Below are 15,155 nucleotides of genomic sequence, written 5' to 3' on the forward strand. Positions count from 1 at the left end.
AGTTTAGCTTCTCCAATATGTGGAAACTTTTGACAGAGATACTTAACACCTGGTCCATCTTTAGGCAAAACCTTTACAAACTGTTTCATTAGGCCTAACTTTATATGTAGAGGTGGTAGGAGTACGGTTTTTGGATTTACAATGTTTTTGCGTAGAATGTTCTTCTCACCAGGTTTTAAAGACTCCCTCACAGACCAGTTCTTTCTTCACCAGTGTTGATCCCTAGCCCTACTTTCGCATTCACACAAGAAACATGGAAATTTGGTAAAACCATCTTGCTGACCAAGGAGCATGCATGTTACTTTTAGATCGCCACATATTATCCAACCATGAGCAAAATAGCCTATTTTATTTAGCACTATTTCTAGGTTTTCATAGCTTTCTTTCATATGCACAAAATGTCCAACAGGTACAGATGCATACATGTTACCATTGTGTAATAAAACAGCCTTTAAACTAGTTTTGGATGAATCAATAAACATCCTCCAGTATTCCTTTTTGTATTCAATATCAAACTCATTCATCAGACTGGGAATGTCTGAGCAGTACACCAAATCACCTTCTTATTGAAAAACTTGGACGATTGCTGCTCTCTCTTTCTATACATGTATATACTGGTTCCAACCGCCAATAAGTTCTTTCCTTTTAATCTAGAGCCAAGCAATTCAGCGTTTTCTTTCGTTAAGCCCAGATCCATAACCGAATCGTTAAGCTCGGTCTGAGTAAACAATTTACTGTCTAGACTTTCTGTATTACAATGGAATTCATCATCATCTAAATCACATTGTACATCAGAAAATACGTCTCTTGCCATAGGATTTAAATGATCTGGTGTTTCAAGAATCGGCAAATCTACACCATTCCCTACTGGTCGGATGGCGGACGAAAGGCTACGGTAGCTTATTACCTTCTTGTTTTTCAAATTATGACCATTAATATCAACACTGCAAAAGTAGCAATCATCGGATGACTTCTTGGCTCCCTCCATATCATAGGAACAGCAAATTTAAATACTTTTTTCTCCTTTTTGGATATTTTCTCAGATCTTCAACACACACATAACATACCTTATGCGGCGCCCAGGATTTATCTTGATCACCAAGGTTAGATCCAAATTATGATAGATAAACCTTTCTTACGAAGACTGTAATGTTTCTTTGGTGTTTTTTAATCACAAATTCACCACAAATATAACAAAAACTGTCAGTAGAGTTTTTAGAATGGCGATTAGACATTGCACTGAGCACATGTACAGGAGACGGGAAAGTGAGGTTAGGATGACAGTAAACAAAACACCACCTGTTGACTCAAAAATAGAATCGACCTTTTTTGCCAGCAAATGTTTTTCAACAGTGCTACCAACGTCATCTACATTCATTACACCTCCTTTTTAAATTATTCTAACTATATGAAAAGAGTTATAATTCTTTAGAAAATGCTTAATTTAATAAATGAAACTGTAAATTTGAAGAAATGGCGGGTGATACAGTTTTTAAGTATCGTATTTTGATTTCCCACCCTAAAAAACAAGAAGATTCGAAATCGCTTTCTCTGGGTTGAATACCATCCACAAACGTACATTACTGATCTCAACTACAGAGAAGATTCCTTTTGATTATAAAACGAATTAGAAAGATTCGTGAATGACACCAAACCGTCACATATCCAGTTCGCCACTTTCGGAGTTTACTAGGCTTTCTCTAACATTCGTTTTAAGATTCATCTCGTGAACCTAGAATCACTATTTTCTTGAAGTTAAGAATTATAAGTGGCTGAAAAATAAGTTATTTGTTTCCGTATCTGAAGATTTGATAGGTTACCTGTGATCACTTAACAAGAATGAGAATAAAGCACCTAGTTCTGAAGTGACTCAACAGAATTGGGTTCAAATGGTTCAAATGGCTCTGAGCACTATGGGACTTAACAGTTATGGTCATCAGTCCGCTAGAACTTAGAACTACTTAAACCTAACTAACCTAAGGACATCACACAACACCCAGTCAGAGAAAATCCCTGACTCCGCCGGGAATCGAACCCGGGAACCCGGGCGCGAGAAGCGAGAACGCTACCGCACGACCACGAGCTGCGGACCAGAATTGGGTGACATGAAAATATAACGCATCAATAAGGGTTTAATACTACTTACAACACAACAAAACCCAACGTTATATTTGAGTGTAATTATCGAAAACCCTCGAAGCAATTACTGTCATTTCTTAGTTGCTTTTCCACTGCTGTTATCATGTATATAAAATTCACAAATGTAAATTGCTACAGAAAGATGCCTTTCTTGTGGCGATGCAAGCTGCCATTCAGTATTGCTGGGTGGGTTGTCTAAGTAGTATTCAGTAGGGGCATGCCATGACCTGGGCTCTGCTATCCTGGGCTCTGGATGAATTGACTAGACAGCATCTAAAACGATATTTTTCTCCTTACTTACTGCAACCATGGCTCTTGATATAATTGTTGAACTACTTTTACATTGGTTTTTAAGGCTGAAAACGAACACACTGAGTTCTTGTTCTACACAATAATTTTTGTTTATTTCGAATCGATTTACGCTTATTGGGCCGTCATCAAGAAACAACCAAAGCCTAAAAAGAGACATTTGTGCGTAGGAAACCAAACATTAGAAACAAATATATTATCAAGATACACAGAATCTTTGGTCATGAAGTGAGAAATGGCAGACCAGGTGCTCTTCACTCACGTTAAATTACAGTTAGAAAATGCAGTTTACTAGATGGATGGTATCATCTACGTCGACATCCACACTCTGCAAGCCACTTTAACGGTGTGTGTCAGATGGTACTTTGTGTATCAATGTTACTTGCCCGTTTTCCTGTTCCAGTCGCATAGGCTTCGATGGAAGAACGATTGCTGGTAAGCCTCTGTGGGGGCTCGTATCTCTAATTTTGTCTTCATGGTTTTTCCGTGAAATATACGTAGCAGGAAGCAATGTATTGGTACACTCTTCCAGGAACGTACAATCAGTAACAGTAGACCACAAATTAACCCAGAACGCCCCTCTTGCAGCGTCTGCCGCTGGAGTCGGCTGAGCATCTCCTTGACGCTTCCGCGCTAGTTGAATGAATCAGTGACGAAACATGCTGCTCTTCTTTGGACTTTCTCTATTTCCTCTATCAATCCGATCTGGTACGGATTCAGTACTGACGAGCAATATTGCAGTATTTGTCTAAAGAGTGTTTCGTAAGGTACTTCCTTTATTCATGGACAACGTTTCCTGAGGATTCTTCCAATGAATCTATCTGGCATCTGCCTTATTCGCGATTAATGTTATGTGGTCGTCCATTTCAAATCGCTCCGTACGCATTCTCCTACGTACTTTATGGAAGTAACTGCTTACAGCACTCCGTCTTCAGGCCACGAGTGGCCTACCAGGACCATCCGACCGCCGTGTCATCCTCAGTGGAGGATGCGGATAGGAGGGGCGTGGGGTCAGCACACCGCTCTCCCGGTCGTTGTGATGGTATTCTTGACCGAAGCCGCTACTATTCGGTCGAGTAGCTCCTCAATCGGCATCACGAGGCTGAGTGCACCCCGAAAAATAGCAACAGCGCATGGCGGCCTGAATGGTCACCCATCCCAGTGCCGACCACGTCCGACAGCGCTTGACTTCGGTGATCTCACGGTAACCGGGGTATCCACTGCGGCAAGGCCGTTGCCTAACTGCTTACAGTGATTATTCTGAAATTTTGTAATCGTACAAAAATGGTCTTTCTGTCTGTACTCGCAGTTCATTTGTTTATGCTGAAGTACAACTGTCACTTCCTGCAGCAATTGTCGATCCTCTGCCGGCCTTCCTGCATTTCACTACAATTTACTAGCGTCGTGATTTCTCTGTAGACAACAGCATTACCCGTGGAAAGTCTCATGGAACTTAAGACGTTATCCATAGGGTGATTTATATCAATTTTGAAAAGTAATGATCCTATAACATTCCCCTGGGGCTTTCCCGACGCTGGTATTACTTATGAAGGCTTCTCTCCGTTCAGAGTGACATGCTGTGTTCTGTTTGCTAGGAACTCTTTAATCCAGCCACACAGTTGATCTGATCTTCCACATGCTCGTATTTTGTTCTTTTGGCGCGTGTGTGGAACGTATCGAATGCCTTTCGGAAGTCAAAGAATACGATACCTGTTTGAGCGCCTGTATCTACTGCTTTCTGTGCACCGTGGACGAAGAGAGCGAGCTGGGTTTCACACGATCGTTGTTTTCAAACCCATGTTGGTGCCTGTAGAGGAAATTTTCGGTCTCCAGAAATGTCATAAAACACGAGCATAAAACTCGTTCGAAAATTCTGCAACAGTCCGGTCAGAGACACAGGCCTACAGTTTTGTGCGTCTGTTCGGCGATCCTTCTTGAAAACGCTAGTGGCCTGTCCTTTTTTCCAGTCAATAAGAACGCTTTGCTCCTCAAGAGTCCTACGGTACACTGCAGCTTGAACATGGGCAAGTTCTTTCGCATTCTCTGAGTAGAATGGAACTGATATCCCGTCTTGTCAAGAGATCTTTCGTATGTTGAACGATTTCAGTTGCTTTTCTATCCCTTGGTCACTTATTCCGAAATCTAACTTTTTGTCGTTCGTGCGACGATTTAAAAGAGGAACAATGTGATCTTATTTCTTGAAACAGTTTTGGAAGAAGACGTTTAGTACTTCGGCCTTTTCTGGGTAAATCTCTATTTCATAACCATTATGCTCACAGTGCCTGGACAGATGCCTTCGATCCGTTTCCTAATTTAACGTAAGACCACAACTTCTTAGGATTTTCTGTGAAGTTGGTAGCTATAGTTTTACTTTCGTACTAGTTGAACGCTTGACGCATATCCCTTATTAGGCTAGTTTTGGGTTCGTTACTTTTTGTCGATCTTTGAGGTTTTGGCTACGTTTAAATTTGAAGTGAAGATGTCTTTGCTTTCGTAGCAGCTCCCTAGCACGGTTGTGGGATCTCGGTGGGTCTTTTCCATTCCTCACAGATTTGCTCGGGACATACTTGTCTAATGCGTATTGCACGATGTTCTTGAACTTTGTCCATTGACACTCAACATCATCAGTGCTGGCTGATGACCTGTCCCTAGTCGCTCTAGCTAAACAGAAAGATCTTCCTCCAGTGCTTTATGTTCCTATTCAGTGATGCTGTAACTGCATTATGATCACCGATTCCCTATTCTGTGCTTTTTTTGTCATCAGTCTTCTGACTGGTTTGATTCTGCCCGTCACGAATTCCTCTCCTGTGATAACCTCTTCATCTCAGATCAGCACTTACAACCTACATCCTCAATTACTTGATGGATGTATTCCAATCTCCGTCTTTCTCTGAAGTTGTTGCCCTCTACAGCTCCCTCCAGCACCATATTCTTTACCTTATCAGTTCACCTAATTTTCAACATTCGTCTATAGCACGACGTCTCAAACGCTTCGCTTCTCTTCTGTTCCGCTTTTCCCACAGTCCATGTTTCACTACCATATAATGCTGTACTCCTCACATGCATTCTCAGAAATTTCTTCCTCAAATTAAGACCTATATTTGATACTAGTAGACTTCTCTTGGCCAGGAACGCCCTTCTTGCCAGTGCTAGTCTGCTTTTGATGTCCTCCTTGGTCTGTCTGTCATTGGTTATTTTACTACCTAGGTAGCTGAATTCCTTAACGTCATCTACTTCGTGTCCATCGATCCTGATAGTTTCTCGCTGTTCTCGTTTCTACTGCTTCTCATTACTGTCGTCTTTCTTCGATTTACTCTCAATCCATACTCTGTGCTCCGTTCAGCAGGTCATGTAATTCTTCTTCACTTTCACTCAAGATAGGAATGTCATCAGCGAATCTTATCATTGCTATCCTTTCACCTTGAATTTTAATTCAGCTTTTATTTTATTTCCAACATTCCTTCCTCGACGTACAGATTGAACAGTAGGGACGAAACTCTACATTCTTGTCTTACACCCTTTTCAATACGAGCACTTCGTTCCTTGTCGTCCATTCTTATTATTCCGTTTTGGCTGTTGCATATATTATATATGACCCGTCTCTCCCCATAGCTTACCCCTACTCTTTTCAGAATTTCGAACATATTGCACCATTTTACATTGACGAACGCTTTTTCCTGGTCGACAAATCCTATGAGCGTGTCTTGATTTTTCTTTAGTCTCGCTTCCATTATTAACCGCAACCTCTCTCGTGCCTTTACCTTTCCTAAAGCCAAACTGATCGTCGTCTAGCGCATCCTCAATTTTATTTTCCATTTGTCTGTATATTATTCTTGTAAGCAGCTTCGATGCATGAGCTGTTAAGCTGATTGTGCAAGAATTCTCGCACTTGTCAGCTCTTGCCGTTTGCGGAATTGTGTGGATGATGCTTTTCCGAAAGTTAAATGGTACGTCGCTAGACTCGTACATTCTACACATTAACGTGAATAGTCCTTTTGTAGTCACTTCCACCAATTATTTTAGAAATTCTGTAGGAATGTTGTCTATCCCTTCTGCCTTATTTGATCTCAAGTCCTCCAATGCTCTTAAATTCTGATTCTAATACTCGATCCCCTATCTCTTCTAACTCGACTCCTGTTTCGTCTTCTATAACATCAGACAAATCTTCCCCCTCATAGGGGCTTTCAGCGTATTCTTTGCACCTATTCGCTCTTTCCTCTGCATTTAACAGTGAAATTCCCGTTTCACTCTTAATGTTATCACCCTTTCCATTAATGTCACCGAAGGTTGTTTTGACTTTTATGTATGCTGAGTCTGCCCTTTCGACAATCATTTCTTTTCCGATGTCTTCACATTTTTCCTGCAGCCATTTCGTCTTAGCTTCCCTGCTCTTCCTACTTACTTCATTTCTCAACGACTTGTATTTCTGTGTTCCTGAATTTCCCGGAACATTTTTGTACTTCCTCTGTTCAAAGATCAATTGAAGTACTTCTTCTGTTACCCATGGTTTTTTCGCAGTTACCTTCTTTGTATCTATGTTTTCCTTCCCAACATCTGTGATGGTCTTTTTTAGATATGTCCATTCCTCTTCAACTTTACTGCCGACTGAGCTATTGCTTATTGCTGTATCTATAGCCTTAGAGAACTTCAACCGTATCTCGTCATTTCTTAGTACTTCCGTATCCCACTTCTCTGCGTATTCATTCTCCCTTAGTAATGTCTTAAACTTCAGCCTGCTCTTCATCACTACTATACTGTGATCTGAGTCTATTTCTGCTCCTGGATACACCTTACAAACCAGTATCTGATTTAGGAACCTCTGTCTGACCAACATGTAATCTAACTGAAATCTTCCAGTATTTTCCAAGTGTACCTCCTCCTCTTGTGATTCTTGAACAGAGAATTCGCTATTACTACCTGAAACGTGTTACAGAACTCAATTATTCTCCTCTCTCATTCCCTGTCCCCAGCCCATATTCTCCTGTAACCTTTTCTCCTACTCCATCCCCTACAACTGCATTCCAGTCCCCCATGACTATTAGATTTTCATCCCCCTTTACATACTGTATTCCCCTTTCAATATTCTCATACACTTTCTTTACCTTTTCACCTTCAGCTTGCGACGTCTGCTTGCATGCTTGAACTAACGTTGTCGGTGTTCGTTTTCTGTCAGTTCTGTTAACAACAACCCTCTCATTGAACTGTTCATAATAACACACCTTCTGCCCCACCTCACTATATTCATAACGAATCCTACTCCCGTTATATCATTTTCTGCTGCTGTTGATATTACCCTATACTTATCTGACCAGAAATCCTTGTCTTCTTTCCACTTCACTTCACTGGTCCCTACTATATCTAGCTTGAGCCTTTGCGTTTCCCTTTTCAGGTTTGCTAGTTTTCCTTCCACATTCAAGCTTCTGACATTCCACTCCCCGACTCATAGAACGTTATCCTTTCGTTGATTATTCAACCTTTTTCTCATGGCAACCTCCCCCTAGGGAGTCCTCTCCCGGAGATCCGAGTGGGGGACTATTCCGGAATCTTTTTGCCAATGGAGAGCTCATCATGACACTTCTTCACTCACAGGCCACATGTCCTGTGGATGTACGTTACGTGTCTTTAATGCAGTGGTTTCCATTGCCTTCTGCATCTTCATGCCGTTGATCGTTGCTGATTCTTCAGCCTTTGGGGGCAGTTTTCCACCCCTAGGACAAGAGAGTGCCCTGAACCTCTGTCCGCTCCTCCGCCCTATCTCACAAGGCCGTTGGCAGAATGAGGGTGACTTCTTATACCGGAAGTCTTTGGCCGCCAATGCTGATTATTAATCAAATTTTAAGCAGTGGCGGGATTCTCGCCCGGGACCGAAGACGTTTTGATTATGAATGAAAGACGCTACCCCTAGACCATGGATATCTGTGCTAACCGGGTAGAAAAGTTCGGTTCTGTTTGTCACCAGCAGGCCTAAACTGTTATCGTCATGAGTCGGCTGCTCAAGATATTTTTCGGATAAGGCACTTAAACAATTTCACATGATTCTATGGCCCCACTACCCGTTTAGCCACTGGAATCTCCCAGACTGTAGATAGTAAGTTTAAATCTCACCTAAAACTGTAACATGCCCAGTAAATGTGCGCGAAATATACTCCAAGTTTCCCCTCAACTATTCCGCCACCACTCTTGCTCAGGCAGGTGGTCTATAAGAGCATTCGCTTACCATGTTTTGTTCACACTTAATACTTATCTTCACCCAAATTATTTCGCTTTCTGAGGCTGTTGTAATCTCACCAGATATAATTGTATTTTTTACTACTATAAACAAGCCTCTGCCACCAGCATCCATCACCAGCATTCAGTCTGTCCTTGCTATAAACATTCGAGCCCCAAAACTTCATTGTCACTAATCTCTGGATCCATCCAGCTTTCTGTTTCAAGTAGTATGTGGCCATTATTATCATTTATAAGCGAGATCAATTCGGGAATCTTCCTATAGAGGCTCTTGCAGTTAACTATAGCAGCACCACCGTTTAGGATAGGGAAAGTTAGTTCTGTGCAATATTCTGAGCACAAGTTACAGCCAGGGGCAGGCCGGATTGCAGTGAGTTACGCATACCAACAGTTGCGAAGAAGAATAGAGGCCACAGGGCAGTCGAATTGCGGAAAGAGTATACGTAGCTGTTTTGCATGTTGCAAATCACAGGCAGAAGGGGCCGACTGGCCAGCCTAGCGTGTTATAGTATGTGACGCAAAGCGCCGCGTATGGCAAAACAGAGGCGCACACCAGCGTATAAATAGGTGCAGGTTTCTAAAGAGATTGATTCAAGTGTGGCAGTTCTCCTGGACGGTGGGGCATGTCACACCACCAGCTACACGCAGCAGCAGATGGGGCGTCAGCGTTTCAGTCCACGGCGGGTCGCTGATTCGACCCTCTGAGGATGACGCAGAGTCCGTAGCCAGCCAGCGGTCGGCCACTCCACGGCTCGCTACTGTGGGAAATCGTCCTGGCTTCCAACACACTCCAGAGTCATCCCGAGGCGAGGGCGGCAGCTTCGGACTTCAGATCGCGGGTGCTTGTTGTCGCCGCGATTTTAGCCACACCAGCGAGAAGCACGCGGCTGGCCGCCTGCGACTCACACTGAGCAGCGCTGAGTTGGCTGGGTCGCAGACCACTGACTTAACTGCTGGCATCCTGACGACGCCGCAACTTCGCTGCCGTACCAGGCCGACTCACAGTAGTGTGTGCACGGGTCACTGAGGCAGCCATTCTATACCAAGCCATTTTGCAGACAGCGAAGTGGTGTCCCTAACATTGTGGGACCCAGTGACGCAGATCGAAAGGAACAGGGGCACTGTAGTTTGAAACAATAAATCGCTTTTAAGCTCGGACGAGTCTTAATATGTTGCCTTCTACCTCTTCCCGCTACATTTGGTGATGCTGTTACATTCTGTGACAGAAGTTGCCACTTCATAACTAATACTACACTAACATTTTATTTCACCGGTTGGCTGTGAAGAATGCTATTCTGTTTGGACTCAGAAGACATGTTAGCAGGATTGTGAAGTGATTTCTCTAACCTAAAAAACGCACATGTGTGCGCCACATGTACTCAGCTATCCTAGTAGTAGCTTCCGGCGTGTGGTGCACATCTGACCCATTAAGGTGTACCCTCCAGTCCTTCGCCAGGTAGCAGAGGTCGAGAAACCAGCATCAGATACTGCCGCAGAAGCGTCTGAGCATCAGATTTAGATCTTCCACTTTGCTCCAAACCAGAGGACCGCAATCTGTCCTGTGAACGATGCTACAAAACGATAGCTCTGTTTCCACTCCGCAGGTGAGACTACCTGTCTTCGCCAAATCAGCCAGCAAGCTGTAGGAATGGCCTCTGAACAAAAGCGGCAGGCGTCATTTGTGCCTACATGAGCCATGTCCGGGTCTACCCAATGCGCTCACTCGCTGCCAGTAGAGCCTCCTCCGCATCTCTCCATTGGGACTGAGGTCTGGGAGTGTGCGGCTGGTTGTTTGGCTCATGTGAAGCTTAAGACCTCTATCCCAACAATCACAATAATCTCTGTGTTCTTTTACTACAATCAAATTGTTTTTCCTCGCAAAATATAGTATTATATTCATGTAACTTGTGTACGAATGCTTTAATATTGTATGTTTTCATTATGTGTTGTGCCTAAGGCGCTGCAGTCATGGGCTGTGCGGCTGGTCCCGGTGGAGGTTCGAGTCCTCCCTCAGGCATGGGTGTGTTCGTCCTTAGAATAATTTAGGTTAAGTAGCGTGTAAGCTTAGGGACTGATGACCTTAGCAGTTAAGTCCCATAAGATTTCACACACATTTGAACAGTATGTGTTGTATTTAATAAATCCATCTTGTAGATTAAAATTCAACCCTGTAATTTACTATGCTTGGTGCACAATAAAATGAACACTCGATATGAATATCTCACCTAATGCCATGACCAGAGGTTCTGCCTGTGTTGTTTGGTTCCTACAATAGTGCCTCTTGTGTATGCAAGCAAAAGCTGAAAATCGGTTATAAATAAGCAAATATAAGCCTAGGAAGATTACAGATTTTTGTTTTTCAACTTTAAATATGAAAGTTTTATATCAAGAAGTGAAGATATCCATAAATATTATCTTTACTTTGCATTCCTCAATACGCATTTCATTAGTTAAAAGAAAAGAGAATTAAACTACTACTGTCAGTACACAGCGTAATCAAATTACTCTAAATTCGATTTTGTTTCCAGTTTTAAGAGCCAGTAAACTTAAATAACAATTTCCCTAACAAGTTCTAAATTCTACTTGAATAATCATTTGGTTGACGCTCCGCGTAATGATTTTAAATGCTCTGAAGAAATTTGTACATTCATTCTGCCCTCGTTACTCCCAAGACTTCTAAAACAAATTGAAATTCTGCTTCTAATATTCGATCGCCCATATCCTCCGCAAACTCGTCCATTTGTTTTGCTATCAACTCAGCAGACAGACCATGTTCTTCATAGAGGCCTTCAGTGTATTTTTTCCGTCGCCCTCTGCTTTAAATACTGGAATCCTTTGATATTCTTGCTGTTCTCTGAAACGATCATACCCATAAAAGTAAGGAAATTGGTGATTATATGGAGGCGTAACTACAGTCTTTCTTGGCACGAATCACGTACAGATAAAATAAGAAAGGGGAAAAGGTAATGATACACTGTGCGCCCTCCACTCAACACTCAGAATACAAATGCAGAGGGACACTTGCGAACAGTTCATTTAGAGGCTCCTGAGCGATGACATGAAACATCCGCTTTGGCCTTGCTGATGGCGGCGATGTGTTGTGCCAAGGTTGCTAAGAGACTCCGAAACCGTTAGGCAACCTTTCTCATCCATGACTGCTCAACTGCCACTCACATCTCATGATGATGGGCCGACTTAGGGAGCACTAAAGCATCATCATGTTCACTCACCATGCTGACAATTTCAGAACTAAGGGATTATTCATCGCCTTGTTGGCAGAACAGGGACTAAAAGCGAACAAACAAGTGAGTACGTCTGTTTCCCTTGATGATAACATACTTTGACAGACACACAGGGTGCCCCATTTCATTTTACACAACCATCCGTAGTAGGAGAATTTCTACACCAAATAGAACATAACCGCTGTATAACTTGCATTCCTTTAGTTCACTAAGTTTCGATCGTGATCGTGGAAGTAATGGTTTGCTTAGGCAATCAAGCTCGTCTACGAACCGCACAACAGTCAGTATGAAAAAAAAAGCATTATATTATTTTAGATAAGTCAGCCGAAGCTGGTGTTATGAACTGTAGCACGAAACTATTGCGGACGCCAGTCTAAACCGGACATATATTTAAGTAAACAAGGAAACCGCAATCTATAAACTCTAACTATGAATAAGTACATTAAATTTTCTCTCTAACTGTTTCACGAAAAAGCTGTTTGATGGAATCAAATTTTCACTACAGTACAATTTTTCTTTTTACTGTAGGACTCTAATTAAGTAGAAAATCACTCCCTCACATTAACTGTTAGGGAAAGAATCTGAATGGAATTGAATAAGCCACTATCTAAAGATATCTTGGATGTGAATTTGCAGGACTACTTTCTTTACATTGATATTCTGTTAACACAAGTATGATGGATGAACGTACAATGATCAGCCAGAACATTATGACCACCGACCTACTATCAATACAAACCCATCCAGAGTCCAGACGATAGCAGCGTCACCAGGCGAGGAATGACTGCTAGTCAGGCACACGCACGGTACATGTTGTACCTATCAGTGAGCGTGCTGTACGCGTGTAGAATGCGGAAGGCTGGCGATCTGTTTGAGTTTGACCGAGGGCAGACTGTGATGGCCCGGAAACTCGGCACGAGCATTTCAGAGATATTTCTTAAAAGACATCAGTCTCCGTTGACTGTACGAAATATTTATTAATACGATTACAATTCCGGCCTTAGGGCCATTTTCAAGTAACACTGCAAAAGTTACCTAAACATAAAAATACAAAAATGAAGCACAGGGTGTACATATACACTCCTGGAAATGGAAAAAAGAACACATTGACACCGGTGTGTCAGACCCACCATACTTGCTCCGGACACTGCGAGAGGGCTGTACAAGCAATGATCACACGCACGGCACAGCGGACACACCAGGAACCGAGGTGTTGGCCGTCGAATGGCGCTAGCTGCGCAGCATTTGTGCACCGCCGCCGTCAGTGTCAGCCAGTTTGCCGTGGCATACGGAGCTCCATCGCAGTCTTTAACACTGGTAGCATGCCGCGACAGCGTGGACGTGAACCGTATGTGCAGTTGACGGACTTTGAGCGAGGGCGTATAGTGGGCATGCGGGAGGCCGGTTGGACGTACCGCCGAATTGCTCAACACGTGGGGCGTGAGGTCTCCACAGTACATCGATGTTGTCGCCAGTGGTCGGCGGAAGGTGCACGTGCCCGTCGACCTGGGACCGGACCGCAGCGACGCACGGATGCACGCCAAGACTGTAGGATCCTACACAGTGCCGTAGGGGACCGCACCGCCACTTCCCAGCAAATTAGGGATACTGTTGCTCCTGGGGTATCGGCGAGGACCATTCGCAACCGTCTCCATGAAGCTGAGCTACGGTGCCGCACACCGTTAGGCCGTCTTCCGCTCACGCCCCAACATCGTGCAGCCCGCCTCCAGTGGTGTCGCGACAGGCGTGAATGGAGGGACGAATGGAGACGTGTCGTCTTCAGCGATGAGAGTCGCTTCTGCCTTGGTGCCAATGATGGTCGTATGCGTGTTTGGCGCCGTGCAGGTGAGCGCCACAATCAGGACTGCATACGACCGAGGCACACAGGGCCAACACCCGGCATCATGGTGTGGGGAGCGATCTCCTACACTGGCCGTACACCACTGGTGATCGTCGAGGGGACACTGAATAGTGCACGGTACATCCAAACCGTCATCGAACCCATCGTTCTACCATTCCTAGACCGGCAAGGGAACTTGCTGTTCCAACAGGACAATGCACGTCCGCATGTATCCCGTGCCACTCAACGTGCTCTAGAAGGTGTAAGTCAACTACCCTGGCCAGCAAGATCTCCGGATCTGTCCCCCATTGAGCATGTTTGGGACTGGATGAAGCGTCGTCTCACGCGGTCTGCACGTCCAGCACGAACGCTGGTCCAACTGAGGCGCCAGGTGGAAATGGTATGGCAAGCCGTTCCACAGGACTACATCCAGCATCTCTACGATCGTCTCCATGGGAGAATAGCAGCCTGCATTGCTGCGAAAGGTGGATATACACTGTACTAGTGCCGACATTGTGCATGCTCTGTTGCCTGTCTCTATGTGCCTGTGGTTCTGTCAGTGTGATCATGTGATGTATCTGACCCCAGGAATGTGTCAATGAAGTTTCCCCTTCCTGGGACAATGAATTCACGGTGTTCTTATTTCAATTTCCAGGAGTGTATAATTAAACAAACATTTCATTAAGATAGTAGCGTAATTATAAAAATTGGTGAGAAATGTATATAACTTACATTCTGTCAGGTGAGAAATGTACATAACTTACATTCTGTCAGAATATAAGACTGTCTGACATGAGTACATGTCGTCGTCAAAATACAGCCTTTTGAATGCGAGAGTCCCACAAGATCCGATGAGTACGACACTTACTACACCGTAAAATGTTGTTAAATATGTGCTGAATTGTCAATGTCACCATAGTACTAATAATCTATCACAAATAAAGCTCAGGTGCACTGACAACATGTGGAGCTAAGTCTGTTGGCGCGAAAACACATTTACTAAAGATACTGTCTGTGCACGTACCAAAGATAGTGCACACCAAGGATATTTTTTTTCTTTATTGTGATTTTAAAACCTGTGGAACAGGTAGGCTGGCAGCAGCACAATACGCCGCTCTTCAGCCGAAGATAGTACAATGATATAAACAGAGAAGATACATCACTTGGAAAACGGCGGGAAAAAACAGTAGACACATGAACATAAAAAAACATGAAACCATTCACACTCGATGACAATCCACACTACAAACTGTTGACACGAAGCACAAACACTGAGGATGACGATGGCACTCGTGAACGATGGAGTGTGACGGTGAACACTGAACACTAAACACGACGGCACACACGAGACACTGATGGCGATGATCTAGAGCGCGCGAATGTCCAATTAGCGTGTG

This window comes from Schistocerca piceifrons, chromosome 7 (genome assembly GCF_021461385.2).
Source record: "Schistocerca piceifrons isolate TAMUIC-IGC-003096 chromosome 7, iqSchPice1.1, whole genome shotgun sequence".
Classification (NCBI taxonomy): Eukaryota; Metazoa; Arthropoda; class Insecta; order Orthoptera; family Acrididae; genus Schistocerca; species Schistocerca piceifrons.